Below are 14,515 nucleotides of genomic sequence, written 5' to 3' on the forward strand. Positions count from 1 at the left end.
CCCAGCCAGGAGACAGGGTGGCAGAAAGAGCAGGTGCCTCTAAGTCCCTCGTACTGGGATCAAATCCAGACTCACATGCACTCAAGCTGTGTGGCCCTGGGCAAGACGCATTCCCTCTCTGAGCTACATCACAATAGAGATTCCAAGACAGGACACATGAAAATACTTCATAGACTCTAAAACAATACCATGCATAAGGGATGATCATGAGTTACTTGTCTTTGATGTCCCAAACAGTTCTCACATGGAAGCTATTTTCTAAGCATGAGAACATGTCACTCATGAGCAATGTCACTAAATGCCATGGCTGCTAGTGGCATGATGGGCATGAGAGAGGGCACAGAACACCTTGGCTCACTGGGTGAGCTCTTTAGCTGCATGAAGAACAGATGGTGGTTCCCAGGTCCCTTGCGGCATGACAGTGGTGTGCTGGATGTGATGGCTTGTGATGGCTTTTAATGGCTTGCAAGGACCCAACCTGGCTTTCAATGGCTTACAGGGACCCAACCTAGCTTTCAATAGCTTGCAAAGAACGAACCTGGCTTCTCATGGCTTGCAGGGATCTAACCTGGCTTGTGATGGTTTACAAGGACCCCAACACTAAACATTGAGGGACTTTACAGCCAGTGGTTAAACCTTGGGTAACTTGCTTTCAGACATGATGGAAGTATTTATACCACGGAAATGGGCACATGCTGTAAATCAGGGACATTTCGCCCCAGACAGCTGGTTTACCAACCCACCCCTCTCTGCTGGTCCACACTGTGTCTGGTCATATGTGAGATATGACTTGAGAGAGTGGATAGAAATTTTGGTTCATAGGCCGGGCGCGGTGGCTTAAGCCTGTAATCTCAGCACTTTGGGAGGCCGAGGCGGGTGGATCACGAGGTCGACAGATCAAGACCATCTTGGTCAACATGGTGAAACCCCGTCTCTACTAAAAATACAAAAATTAGCTGGGCATGGTGGCGCGTGCCTGTAATCCCAGCTACTCAGGAGGCTGAGGCAGGAGAATTGCCTGAACCCAGGAGGCGGAGGTTGCGGTGAGCCGAGATCGCGCCATTACACTCCAGCCTGGGTAACAAGAGCGAAACTCCGTCTCAAAAAAAAGAAATTTTGGTTTATTAGGCTGGGCGTGGTGGCTCACACCTGTAATCCCAGCATTTTGGGAGGCTGAGGCAGCAGGATTACTTGAGCTCAGGAGTTTCAGATCAGCCTGGGCTACTTGATGAGACCCTGTCATTATTATTATTATTATTATTATTATTTTGAGATGGAGTTTTGCCCTTGTTGCCCAGCCTGGAGTGCAGTGGTGCAATCTCTGCTCACTGCAACCTGCACCTCCCAGGTTCAAGCAATTCTCCTGCCTCAGCCTCCCAAGTAGCTGGGATTATACATATGTGCCACCATGCCTGGCTAATTTTTTGTATTTTTAGTGGATACAGGGTTTCTCCATGTTGGTCAGGCTGGTCTCGAACTCCTGACCTCAAGTAATCCACCCACCTCAGCCTTTCAAAATGCTGGAATTACAGGTGTGAGCCACTGTGCCCAACCCCTATCTTTCTTTTTTAAAAAATAATAAAATTTTTCATAAAAAATTTTTTAATGTGGTTTATTTTAAACACATATGGGCAGGGGTCTCCTTGTATTCTCTGCAGACCCCTGGGGAGGCACCTGATGATTTGTTTAATCCTTTCAGCAACCTTAAGTATAATAGGGTTTATTGACCCTATTTTGCAGAGAAGGAAGAATGAGGATCAAGGGCACTTTAGGTGACCTCTGCATGTTGCAAAGACAGCAAATGATGAACTTGGATTCAAACCCACTGTATCTGCTCATATGCAGAATTGACCTACGAGGTCCGTTCCAGGTTAATTTCATGATGAAAAGAGCATGGTGGCTTACACCTGTAATCCCAGCACTTTGGGAGGCCGGGACAAGCAGATCGCTTGAGGCTAGGTGTTTGAGACCAGCCTGGGCAACATAGTGAGGCCCCAGTTCTACAAATAAGTAGCCAGGTGTGGTGGTGCGTGCCTATACTCCCAGTTACTTGAGAGGCTGAGCCAGGAGGATCGCTTGAGCCCAGGAAGTCAAGGCTGCAGTAAGCTAGGACTGCACCCCTGCATTCTAGCCTGGGTGACAGAGAGAAACCTTATTTCAAAAAAAAGGAAGCCAGAGACCTCAGTGATCAGAACTGGCAACAGCCCATTTGCCTCTGTGCCTGCCTTTGAGAGGAGTATTGGTAAAAAGATGAGGCTGTAGTTGGGTGGAAATGAGTTTGAAAGAAAGTCAAGCTTAATTCCCAGGAGAAACAGTTTTCAGAGAGGAGAGTGTCATAGTGTCATGAGAAATGATGGCCGATGATAGTGGAGCTCCAGAGTGCATTCAAGTTTGGATGTACAATTAAAGACAACACAATTTCCTACAGTATCTGCAGCAGACAGGCTGGCCAGCCAGGTTTGGGACAGAAAAGATGGAGACTGTGGCGCTGGCTTCCCTGGCTTCTAAAATAAAGGCCAAGTCCTTCATTCCTCTGCTGAAAGCGAAATGTCTGCACATGGACGAGGACCAAAGATCTGGAAACCCCTGGAAATGAACTCAGAATAAAACCCAGCTTGAGGCCAGGAGTGGTGGCTCACGTCTGTAATCCCAGCACTTTGAGAGGCTGAGCAGGGCGGATCACCTGAGGTCAGGAGTTTGAGATCAGCCTGGCCAACATGGCGAAACTCTGTCTCTACCAAAAATACAAAAATTAGTTGGGCATGATGGTCGGTGCCTGTAATCCCAGCTACTCTGGAAACTGAGGCAGGAGAATTGCTTGAACCTAGGAGGTGGAGGTTGCAGTGAGCTGAAATCAAGTCACTGCACTCTAGCATGAGTGACAGAGTGTGACACTATCTCAAAAAACCAAAAAACAAAAACAAACAGTCAAAAAACCCAGCTTGATTTACTAAGAGTGTGGTAACCATTACTGGGGAGGATTTTCCAAAACTGTCAAGATTTCAAATTATCTGCTTATTGTACTCATAAATTATTTAAAGTCCCAGAAATCCCAGTATGGAGTGAGGCCTCAAATCTAAGGCTGCAAGCAGCCAAAAGGTATTTGTTTTCTAGAGTGCATGTCTTCAGCTTTGATCCCAGATGTTGGGGCTTCTTAAAAGCTAGCACTAGTTTTTTGTTGTTGTTGTTGTTGTTGTTTTCCTTGCTCCGTTACCCAGACTGGAGTGTAGCAGCATGATCTCAGCTCACTGCAACCATTGGCCCCTGGGTTCAAGCGATTCTCCTGCCTCAGCCTCCCAAGTAGCTGGGATTACAGGTGTGTGCTACCATGCCCAACTAATTTTTGTATTTTTAGTAGAGACAGGGTTTTGCCATGTTGCCCAGGCTGGTCTCAAAATCCTGACCTCAAGTGACCCACCTGCCTGGGCCTCCCAAAGTGCTGGAATTACAGGCATGCGCCACCGTGCCCGGCCTAGTTTTCCTTTATAGATGAAGAAGAAATTGGGGTGCAGCATGGGGCAGAGATCTGCCCACGTGCACAGGCATGAACACACCTACTGATGAATGCTCATTACTGTTTTTCTTCTTCTTTTCTTGCTTGCTTTCAATTTTATCCTTGAAGGTGGCTTGGAGGAAACAGGGGAATCTTTTTTTCAAATGGAAAAGTGGCTGCATGCGGTGGCTCACACATGTAATACCAGCACTTTTGGGGGCCAAGATGGGAGGATCATTGGAGGCCAGGAGTTCAAGACCAGCATGGGCAACATAGCAAGACCTTTTCTCTAGAAAAAAATTTAAAAATCCCACCAGGCACCTTTGCTCACTCCTGTAATCCCAGCACTTTGGGAGGCTGAGGCGGACAGATCACAAGGTCAGGAGATCAAGACCATCCTAGCTAACATGGTGAAACTCCATCTCTACTAAAAATACAAAAAATTAGCCAGGCGTGGTGGCATGCTTGTAGTCCCAGCTACTCGGGAGACTGAGGCAGGAGAAACGCTTCAACCCCAGAGGCAGAAGTTGCAGTAAGCCAAGATCAAGCCACTGCACTCTGGCCTGGGCGATGGAGCAACACTCCCCACTCCCCACCGCCAAAAAAAAAAAACACTTAAAAAGCCAGGCCTGGCAGTGTGCACCTGTAGTCTCAGCTATTCAGGAGGGTGAGGCAGAAGGATTGCTTGAGCCCAAGAGATCAAAGCTGCAGTGAGCTATGATTGTAGCACTGCACTCTGGCCTGGGCAACAGAGCAAGATTATATCTCAAAAAATTAAATTACATTAAAAATTTTAAAAATGGAAAAGTTAGGCTGGTCTGAAGGTAGTAAGTTCTCTCCATTGATTGCTCATGGTTAGTTACAGATCAAACTCCCTATTCCACTTTCCCCTTCTCATTACTGCACTTAGCCTTTTTAAAAAAGAAAAAGAGAAATGGAAACGCTCATTGCTACTTTGAAACCACCGCTAACTCTCAAGGCAGAGAGCCAAGAGTCACATCTCTGCAAAGTGTCCACAGGATCAAAGAGCAAGCTCTAATCAGCTATCAGGATGGATTTGGCTGGAAGAGAAGCACAGGCCAGAGGTTCTCTGTAATATAGGGAGGGAATGTCATAGTTTATAAGGCATTTTTTCATGATTCCACTTAAGTTCATGTAATTCTCCGAGCAACCAGCAGAGGAGGCTACTGTCATCCCAATTTCAGAGAGGAGGCAGTTGAAGCTGCATTGGCCTCAGAGGTGCCTCCCCATCCCAGGACACACAGTGGGGTGTGGCTGGACCAGGACTTGGGTCCACTGGATGCTCCACTCCATCTTCTTCTGGGACTCCAGAGTGTCTGGTGATCTGGGCCAGATGCCCCATGCCTGGGACGGCACTATTTCCTGATGCCTGTGCTGCTGTGTCTTGACCCCCCTCAGACAGTCACTGTGAAGAAGGACGATATCCAGCAGATGAACCCACCCAAATTCTACCAGGCCAGCGACATGGCAGACATGACGTTCCTGAATGAGGCCAGCGTCCTAGACAATCTGCGCCAACGCTATACCAACATGAGGATCTATGTGAGTTCTGGGGATGGGGGAGGAAGGAGTGGCTGCAGATCTTCTGCCCTTCTTCTGATGCAGGGGTGGGGGTGGCTACTCTGCCTTCCCCAGTTCCCAATACACATTATGACTCAGAAAAAGGCACAGGGACCATGTTTTTGACATGTTAGAATTTCCACCTGAAGCCTTTGACATCTCAGTAATGGCACCAATGAGCAGCTGAAGCACCCTTTGCTGAGGCTGTCACCCAAAAACTTCCTCCTCATGCTCCTCCCCTCTTCCTCAAAGTCTCACATCAAAACACCATTTTCCCCCTAGTGTCTTCATGTGCCATATTAGAAGTCCATCCATCCATCCATCCACCAATCCATCCATCCATTCATCCATCTATCCATTCATTCATTCATCCAAACATCCTTCCATCTAATCATCCATCCATCCATCCAAATATCTATCCATCCATCCATCGTCCATCCAAACATCTATCCATCAATCCAAGCATCCAAACATTCATCCATCCATCCATCCAACCATCTATCCATCAATCCAAACATCTAAACATCCATACATCCATCCATTCATCCATACATACATCCAAACATCCATCCATCCATCCAAATATCTATCCATCAATCCAGACATCCAAACATCCATCCATACATCCATTCATCCATCCATCCATCCAAACATCTATCCATCAATCCAAACATCCAAACAGTCATCAATCCATCCATCCATCCATCAAAACATCTACCCATTGTAATTTCTTACAAAATTGCAATCTTGGAGTGAAAAGAAAGTTGGGGTCTCTTTTTAAGAGGAGACCAAGGCCGGGTGCTGTGGCTCATGCCTGTAATCCCAGCACTTTGGGAGACCAACGTGGGTGGATTGTTTGAGGACAGATCAAGACAAGCCTGGCCAACACAGCAACATCCCCATCTCTACAAAAATTATTTTTAAGTTTACAGGCCTAATGGGCACATACCTGTAGTACCAGCTACTTGCAATGTTGAGGTGGGAGGATCCCTTGAGTCCAGGAGGTCAATGCTGCACTGAGCTATGACTGTACCACTGCAGTCCAGCCTGGGAGACAGAGCAAGCCTCTGGCTCTTAAAAAAAAAAAAGACAAAGAAAGAAAACAACACGTGGTCAAACCTAGCTGCCACAAGTAGGAGACTGCATCCACACAGTGAAGATCCCACAGTTATTGAATCACCCCAGAAATATCTCAATGGACTGTCATGGAAAATCAGATATATTAAGCGGCAAAAGCAAGACACAAAAATAGTACTATAGGCTGGGTGCAGTGGTTCACGCCTGTAATCCCAGCACTTTGGGAAGCCGAGGTGGGCAGATCTCTTGAGGTCAGGAGTTTGTGACCAGCCTGGCCAATATGGTGAAACCCTGTCTCTACTAAAAATACAAAAATTAGCCGGATCTGGTGGCGGGCACCTGTAGTCCCAGCTACTCAAGAGGCTGAGGGAGAATTGCTTGAACCTGGGAGGCAGAGGTTGCAGTGAACCGAGATCGTGCCATTGCACTCCAGCCTGGGTGACAGAGTGATACTCTGTCTCAAATATATATATATATATTTTAAACATGGAAGGGAGTAAAAGCCCAGCGTTTACCTGTGGTGAGGGTAGGGGTTGGCATGGAGCAAGTGGAGACACCTTTTACAGTATATATGTCATCACAGTGACAGTGTTACCTATTCAAATACGTATGGACCACAATTTACAATGATTTTTGACTTAATGATTTTTGACTTTGTGATGGGGTAAAAGCAATACACATTCAATGCCCTCCCTGATTTATGATTAAACCAATCATACATTGAAAATATCATAAATCGACTTCCAATACGGTATTTATTTTCATTGTATGATGGGTTTGTCTGGATGTGACCCCATCCTAAGTTGAGGAGTAACTATAATTAAACCAAAAGAAAACAAAAACAAATATATATTAAAGAGAAGGCTCATTCAGATAGAAATAAGATTTTGCCTCCAGAGGCTGGGTTGTGTTGTTGTTGCTGTTGTTGTTGTTGTTAAGATGGAGTCTCACTCTGTCACCCAGGCTGGAGTGCAGTGGCACGATCATGGCTTACTGCAATCTCTGCCTCCCAGGTTCAAGTGATTCTCCTGCCTTAGCCTCCTGAGTAGCTGGGACTACAGGCCCATGCCACCATGTCTGCCTAATTTTCTTATTTTCATTAGAGATAGTGTCACCACATTGGTCAGGCTGGTCTTGAACTCCTGACCTCATGATCCGCCCACCTCAGTCTCCCAAAGTGTTGGGATTACAGGTGTAATCCACCGCACCTGGCAGAAAACTGGTGTTCTTCACAGCCTACTCTATGATAAGCTGGGGCTTGAAGGGAACTCAGCTCGGGGAAGAGGGTACCAGGAGGAAGAACCAGCTGACCATCTTCCCTCCCTCCCTCCAGACCTACTCAGGTTTGTTCTGCGTGACAGTCAACCCCTACAGGTGGCTGCCCATCTATGGAGCCCGTGTGGCCAACATGTACAAGGGCAAGAAGCGCACAGAGATGCCACCTCACCTCTTCTCCATCTCTGACAACGCCTACCACGACATGCTTATGGGTGCGTCGGGATGGGCTCTGCTGGGACTGGGGTGGCGGGAGACAAGCCTTCCTTTGCCACTGCTGCTCCAGACGCATTAAGACCTCATGATACCCCATCCTAACCCTGACCCTGCACCACCAGTTGAAGTTCTTTGCTAAATGTTGAGCATCAGCTGCTGCTACCAGGTGTCAGGGCTCAGTGAGTATGCTGGGCACTTGCTAGGCACCCTATCTCATTTAAGCTTCACAAAGCCATGGGATGCCAAGGTAAGTAGGTAAGTAACTCAGAACTCAAGTTAATACTCTTAACCATTACCTGTATGATCTTGGCTGCATGTTATAGTGATTCCTCTATGCAATTTTTTTTTTTTTTTTTTTTTTGAGATGAAGTTTCACTTTTGTCACCCAGGCCAGAGTGCAATGGTGCAATCTTGGCTCACTGCAACCTTCGCCTCCTGGGTTCAAGCGATTCTCCTGCTTCAGCCTCCTGAATAGCCCAGCTAACTTTTGTATTATTAGTAGAGTCGGGGTTTCATCATGTTGGCCAGGCTTGTCTCAAACTCCTGACCTCAAGTGATCCACCCGCCTCAGCCTCCGAAAGTGCTGGGATTACAGGCGTAAGCCACCGTGTCTGGCCATGATTTTTTTTTTAAAGACAGTGTCTCTGTTGCCCAGGCTGGAGTGCAGTGGTGTAATCTTAGCTCACTGCAGTCTAGAACTTCTGGGCTCAAGCAATCCTCCTGCCTCAGCTTCCTGAATAGCTAGGAGTATAGGCATGAGCCACTGTGCCCAGCCAATGTTTTAATTTTTTGTAGAGACAGGGTTTCACCATCTTGCCCAGGCTGATCTTGAACTCGTGGGCTTCCCAAAATGCTGGGATTACAGGCATGAGTCATGCTGTCCAGCCCTCTGTGATTTTTGTCCTCATTTCCCATTGTGTTGCTTAGGACTGGGTCGCTTGATGGCCACTCTAGGCTGGTATAAAGAGTGGCTGATAAATTCCTAACCCTTTCTGCAAGGGTGTATGCTGCAGGGATGCGCACGTGGCCACAGATCTCACAGGATCCTGGATTTTGGCCTCCAAGTGCAGCCAAGGCCACAATCTAAGGCGGGTGGAATTTGGGGAAGCGCTGACTATTTATCTGGGGCATTGTTAAATGCCTAGTTTCTAAATGTTTCCTAATTACACCTTCCTGTTTCTTGTTTTCTTCCCCACAGATCGTGAAAATCAGTCCATGCTAATCACGTAAGTGTCTCTTCCATCTCTCAGTCTATATACATATAATTAGGTCTGTGTCTTACACATATAATTAAGCCTTTCTGGAATTAATTGGGGGACTTTGTTTGGAACTCTGCAGGCAGATGAGTGGGCTTAGCGGGTTGGGTGAGTCTGCACCTGCTAAACTGATAGGGTGGCTTCCCTGTCCCCAGGACTCCCCACCTGCCTGTCTGTCCTAGCTAGGAGGCAAAATGTTAACAGAAATGTGTACCTTTGAGGCCAGGTGTGGTGGCTCACACCTGTAATCCCACAGTTTTGGGAGGCTGAGGCAGGTAGATCACTTGAGCACAGGAGTTTGAGACCAGCCTGGGAAACATAGTGAGACCCCATCTCTACAAAAAATTAGCCAGGTGTGGTGGTGGACTCCTGTAGTTCCAGCTACTCAGGAGGCTGAGGTAGGAGGATTTCTTGAGCCCAGGAGGTGGAGGCTGCAGTGAGCTATAATCACACCACTGCACTTCAGCCTGGATGACAGAGCAAGACCCTATCTCAAATTAAAAAAAAATTTTTTTTCTCCTCAGAAATAGTTTTGGTTGTATTTCTGAGATGGATTCTTGCTCTGTCACCCAGGCTGGAATGCAGTGGTGCTATCTCGGCTCACTGCAACCTCCACCTCCTGGGTTCAAACAATTCTCCTGCCTCTGCCTCCCGAGTAGCTGGCATTACAAACATGCCCCACCACACCCAGCTAATTTTGGTATTTTTAGTAGAAACGGGGCTACACCATGTTGGCCAGGCTGGTCTCAAACTCCTGACCTCAGGTGATCCTCCCGCCTCGGCCTCCCAAAGTGCTGGGATTACAGGCGTGAGCCACCACACCTGGCTAATTTTTGTATTTTTAGTAGAGACGGGATCTCACCATGTTGGCCAGGCGAGTCTTGCTTCTTTTCTCTGCGGCCAAGCCCCCTCTTCCTGCTTCTCTTGTTCACTCTTTTTTTTCCACCTGCAGCGGAGAATCTGGTGCTGGTAAGACTGAGAATACGAAGAAGGTCATCCAGTACTTTGCCAACATCGGAGGAACTGGCAAACAGACCACAGATAAGAAGGTAAGAGCTGGCCGGGTGCGGTGGCTCAAGCCTGTAATCCCAGCACTTTGGGAGGCCGAGGCGAGTGGATCACAAGGTCAAGAGATCAAGACCATCCTGGTCAACATGGTGAAACCCCGTCTCTACTAAAAATACAAAAAATTAGCTGGGCATGGTGGTGCGTGCCTGTAATCCCAGCTACTCAGGAGGCTGAGGCAGGAGAATTGCCTGAACCCAGGAGGCGGAGATTGCGGTGAGCCGAGATCGCGCCATTGCACTCCAGCCTGGGTAACAAGAGCGAAACTCTGTCTCAAAAAAAAAAAAAAAAAAAAAAAAAAAAAAAAAAAAAAAGAAGGTAAGAGCTGACCGAGTGGGTCCAGGGTCCATTTCCCATCTTCAGGCATCTGTGACACAGTGGCACCTGTTCAATCTTCACAGCTTCTCACAGCTTAGGGCCATTTTACAGATGAGGAGACTGAGGCTTAGCGAGAAGTGACTTGGGTGGGGTCACACAAGGAGAAGGTGGCCATAGATCAGATAGATCAGGGTCTCCTTCTCCAGGACTTGTTCTGCTGCCCCAGGCCATGTCTGCCTCCAGAAGGACAGGCAGCAGAGCCCCTTGTACTTGGCAGAGGAGAAACGGGAAAGTTCGCTGCCTGTTAAGCAGCTTCTGCAGGCCCCGGCTGCCCCAGGGGTACAAAGAACCTAAGCTGGGCAGCCAGCTAAGGCAGCTGTACAAGGCTAACAGAGGCTGGGCGTGGTGACTCATGCCTATACTCCTAGCACTTTGAGAGGCCGAGGCGGGTGGATCAAGAGGTCAGGAGTTCGGCCAACATGGTGAAACCCTGTCTCTACTAAAATACAAAAAAAAATTAGCCTGGTGTGGTGGTGCGTGCATGTAGTTCCCCAGTAAGAGGAATCACTTGAACCCAGGAGGTGGAGGTTGCGGTAAGCAGATATCGTGCCACTGAACTCCAGCCTGGCAACAGAGGGAGACTCTGTCTCAAAACAAAAAACAAACAAATAAAAAGGCCCACAGAGGCTGAGCACACTGGGCTCATGCCTCTAATCCCAGCACTCTGGGAGGCTGAGGTGGGAGGGTTGCTTGAGTCTAGGAGTTCAAGACCAACCTGGGCAACATAGCAAAACACCATTTCTACAAAAAACTAAAAATTAACTGGCAGTGGCTACTCAGGAGGCTGAAATGGGAGGATCACTTGAGCCCAGGAGTGGGAGGCTGTAGTAAGCCAAGATCGTACCACTGCACTCCAGCCTGGGCAACAGAGCAAAACCCCGTCTCTAAAAAGGGAGCAGGAGGCTAACAGAGCAAAGGTGAGAGATGAAGGATGTGCAGGGAGGCGTTTCGGACTTGCTCAGGGGGCTCTCTGCCAACAGCAAACTGAGAAAACAGTAGCTAGGGATCAAGTCCAGGTGGCTGCCCACATCCCCAGATGCCCCTCCCAATGTCACGGAGCCACAGAAGGACAGACACTGTCAGTCAGTGGCCCTCCTCCCAGATCTCTACATGCAGCCCCTCTGGCCCTGATTTTCTGGCCACTCCAGGGCCATTCTCCTCCAGGGCCATTCCCCTCCTGGGTTCCCAGCACATGAGCCACTGTCATTTGCAAGCCCAGTCCCTCAGCCCTGGGCTCCCAGGCTGCAGCCAACTGATCAACTGACTTTGGGTTTCTTTCTGTATCAGGGGTCTCTGGAGGATCAAATCATCCAGGCAAACCCTGTGCTGGAGGCTTTCGGAAACGCCAAGACCACCAGGAACAACAACTCCTCTCGCTTCGTAAGTGTGGGCAGCCACGAGAGGCCCCCTGGGTGGTAGGACAGGTGTCACGAACCCACCGCAGGTAAAGAATTTGAGGCTGTTTTAAATTAAGGTGAAGGTAGTGGGGCAAGTGAAGACATCGCCTTCCCAGAGACATTTAAGGCACAGCAATCAGAATTAAATTGGCATGAGGAAAAACTAACTCAAAAGATAAATAATCCCTCGTAGAATTCAGCTGAAGGTCTGATGACTCCTACTAGTTGGTCCAATGAGCCTCAACATCGAGAACTACAAATTGCAAATTTAACAGGTCATTTTGTACCAAAAGATCAGTTCAGGCCAGGCTCAGTGGCTCATGCAGGTAATCCAGTGCTTTAGGAAGCCAAGGTGGATAGATCACGAGGTCAGGAATTCGAGACCAGACTAGCCAACATGGCAAACCACCACCTCTACTAAAATTACAAAAAAATTAGTCAGGTGTGGAGGCAGGCGCCTGTAATCCCAGCTAATTGAGAGGCTGTGGTAGAATTGCTTGAACCTGGGAGGTGGAGGTTGCAGTGAGACAAGACTGCGCCACTGCACTGCACTCCAGCCTGGGCAACAGAGCGGAGACTCTATCTAAAAAAAAAAAAAAAAAAGATCAATTATAAGGCACCTAGAGTTTTTTAATTGTATGAATACATTCTCTGGGTTCTGCAGAGACCCAGACAGGGTTAACCGTTTTTTTTCTATAGTGGGTTTCCCCCCGCCCCCCTCAGAAGTTGGTTTTCTTTGATGTACCCAAGTCTTAACATTTCTCAATAAAGAAAAAAAAATCTCCATTAGCATAAAAGAAGGAGGCCGAGTGCAGTGGCACATGCCTGTAATCCCAGCACTTTGGGAAGCCAAGGCAGGAGGATCTCTTGAGCCCAGGAGTTCAAGACCAGCCTTGGCAATATAGTGAGGCCACCCCCCATCTCTACAAAAAATAAAAATTACCCGGGCATGGCCATGCATGCCAGTTAATTTTTAGTCCCAGCTACTTGGGAGGTTAAGGTGGGAGAACTACCTGAGCCCGGGAAGTCAAGTCTGCAGTGATCAGAGATTGTGCCACTGCATTCCAGCCTGGGCAACAGCAAAATCCTGTCCCGGGGGGTGGGGGGTGAGAAGCATCTAATCAGCAAACAGAACCCTCTTTAGTATTAATACTTAAGTCAAGTGGCTTTGATACAGAGCCTTGGCGACAGTCACGGTGGAGGGACTGGGAGGTCACCTAGGGAGACAGAGATTGACAGCAGTGGGAAGCTGTGATCTCTTCTAGGCTGGAGGAATGTAAGAGAGGTGCTGTCCGCGCCGGGCGCGGTGGCTCAAGCCTGTAATCCCAGCACTTTGGGAGGCCGAGGCAGGTGGATCACAAGGTCGAGAGATCGAGACCAACCTGGTCAACATGGTGAAACCCCGTCTCTACTAAAAATACAAAAAATATCAGCTGGGTATGGTGGCGCGTGCCTGTAATCCCAGCTACTCAGGAGGCTGAGGCAGGAGAATTGCCTGAACCCAGGAGGCGGAGGTTGCGGTGAGCCGAGATCGCGCCATTGCACTCCAGCCTGGGTAACAAGAGTGAAACTCCGTCTCAAAAAAAAAAAAAAAAAAAAAGAGAGGTGCTGTCCTAGGTTCTTGGTGAGTTCTTAAACCAGTACAGCTGTCTGGTGGGAGCTGGAGTCATAGAGGCACCCAGCAGCACCTGAGATACCAACCAGGGAGGAGCAATACCCTGGCCTCGTCTCTCTGACTCCCGGACCTCCTCTGGGGCCTCCCATTGGCAGAGCCTAGCAAACTTGCAGGAAGCCTGGTAAAACAGCTGGTAGAGGTGAGGGAAGGAACAGAGGTGAGCACAGACAGGCCCAGGACCAGCCAACGTAGAGAAAGAGAGTCCTTTTTCCAGGAGAATTTATTGGTGGCTCTACCATGCAAGCCAGAGAGAGGAATGACACAAAAGTCTCCAGATAAAGAGGTGTGGCGGGTGCTCCAAATTTGCATGGTGCCTGGATTCTACATAGAATTCCAAAGGGTACCAGCCCTCCTGCTGGTACTTCTCTCCCCAACAAATGGCCCAAACCACAGACCCTAGATTTAGCTCTGAGACCTGTTCGTGTGTTTCTCTGCCTATCTTGGTGGGAAATCCGCCACTCCAATACAGCCCGGTTACATCCCCGCAGCCCCTGATCGGCCAACTCTGGGTCACTTACACTCTAAAGCTGTGGATGACCTCCCTCCTGATCCCTCCCCTCTTCTCCCTGCTCAGGGCAAGTTCATCCGAATCCACTTTGGAACCACAGGAAAACTGGCTGGAGCTGACATCGAGAGCTGTAAGTCAAGCCCTCTTAGATCTGGGCAGCCACAGAATCTGCCCTGCCACATAATGTGCACTGAGGCCCAGTGCAAAATGAAAATGAGGGGCTCATGTTAAAACATATTAAGAATTTCAGGCCAGGCAAAGTGGCTTATGCCTGTAATCCCAGCACTTTGGGAGGCTGAGGCGGGAGGGTTGCTGGAGCCTAGGAGTTTGAGACCAGCTTGGGCAACACAGTAAGATCCCAAGGGCCGGGTGCGGTGGCTCACGCCTGTAATCCTAGCACTTTGGGAGGCCGAGGTGGGTGGATCACCTGAGGTCAGGAGTTCAAGACCAGCCTGGCCATCATGGTGAAACCCCATCTTTAAAAAAAAAGATCCCAAAAAACATGAAAAATTAGCCTGACATGGCAGTACATGTCTGTAGTCCCAGCTACTCAGGAGACTAAGGCAAGAGGATCACCAGGAGTTAGAGATTGCA

General features: G+C 48.5%; 1 long non-coding RNA gene across 2 annotated transcripts in view; it reads right to left on the reverse strand.

Moving 5' to 3' along the window:
* Positions 1-9,947, reverse strand: part of LOC141582457 (uncharacterized) — a 31,341-nt gene extending 21,394 nt beyond the window's left edge. For both annotated transcript variants that reach the window (XR_012515302.1, XR_012515303.1), the window contains exons 1-2: positions 9,761-9,947; positions 6,024-6,147 (exon numbers count right to left, since the gene is read on the reverse strand). This is a non-coding gene — a long non-coding RNA (uncharacterized LOC141582457). The remainder of the gene's footprint in view (positions 1-6,023; positions 6,148-9,760) is intronic.
* Between the last annotated feature and the right edge of the window lie 4,568 nt (positions 9,948-14,515).

Source organism: Saimiri boliviensis, chromosome 20 (genome assembly GCF_048565385.1).
Source record: "Saimiri boliviensis isolate mSaiBol1 chromosome 20, mSaiBol1.pri, whole genome shotgun sequence".
NCBI classification, from domain to species: domain Eukaryota; kingdom Metazoa; phylum Chordata; class Mammalia; order Primates; family Cebidae; genus Saimiri; species Saimiri boliviensis.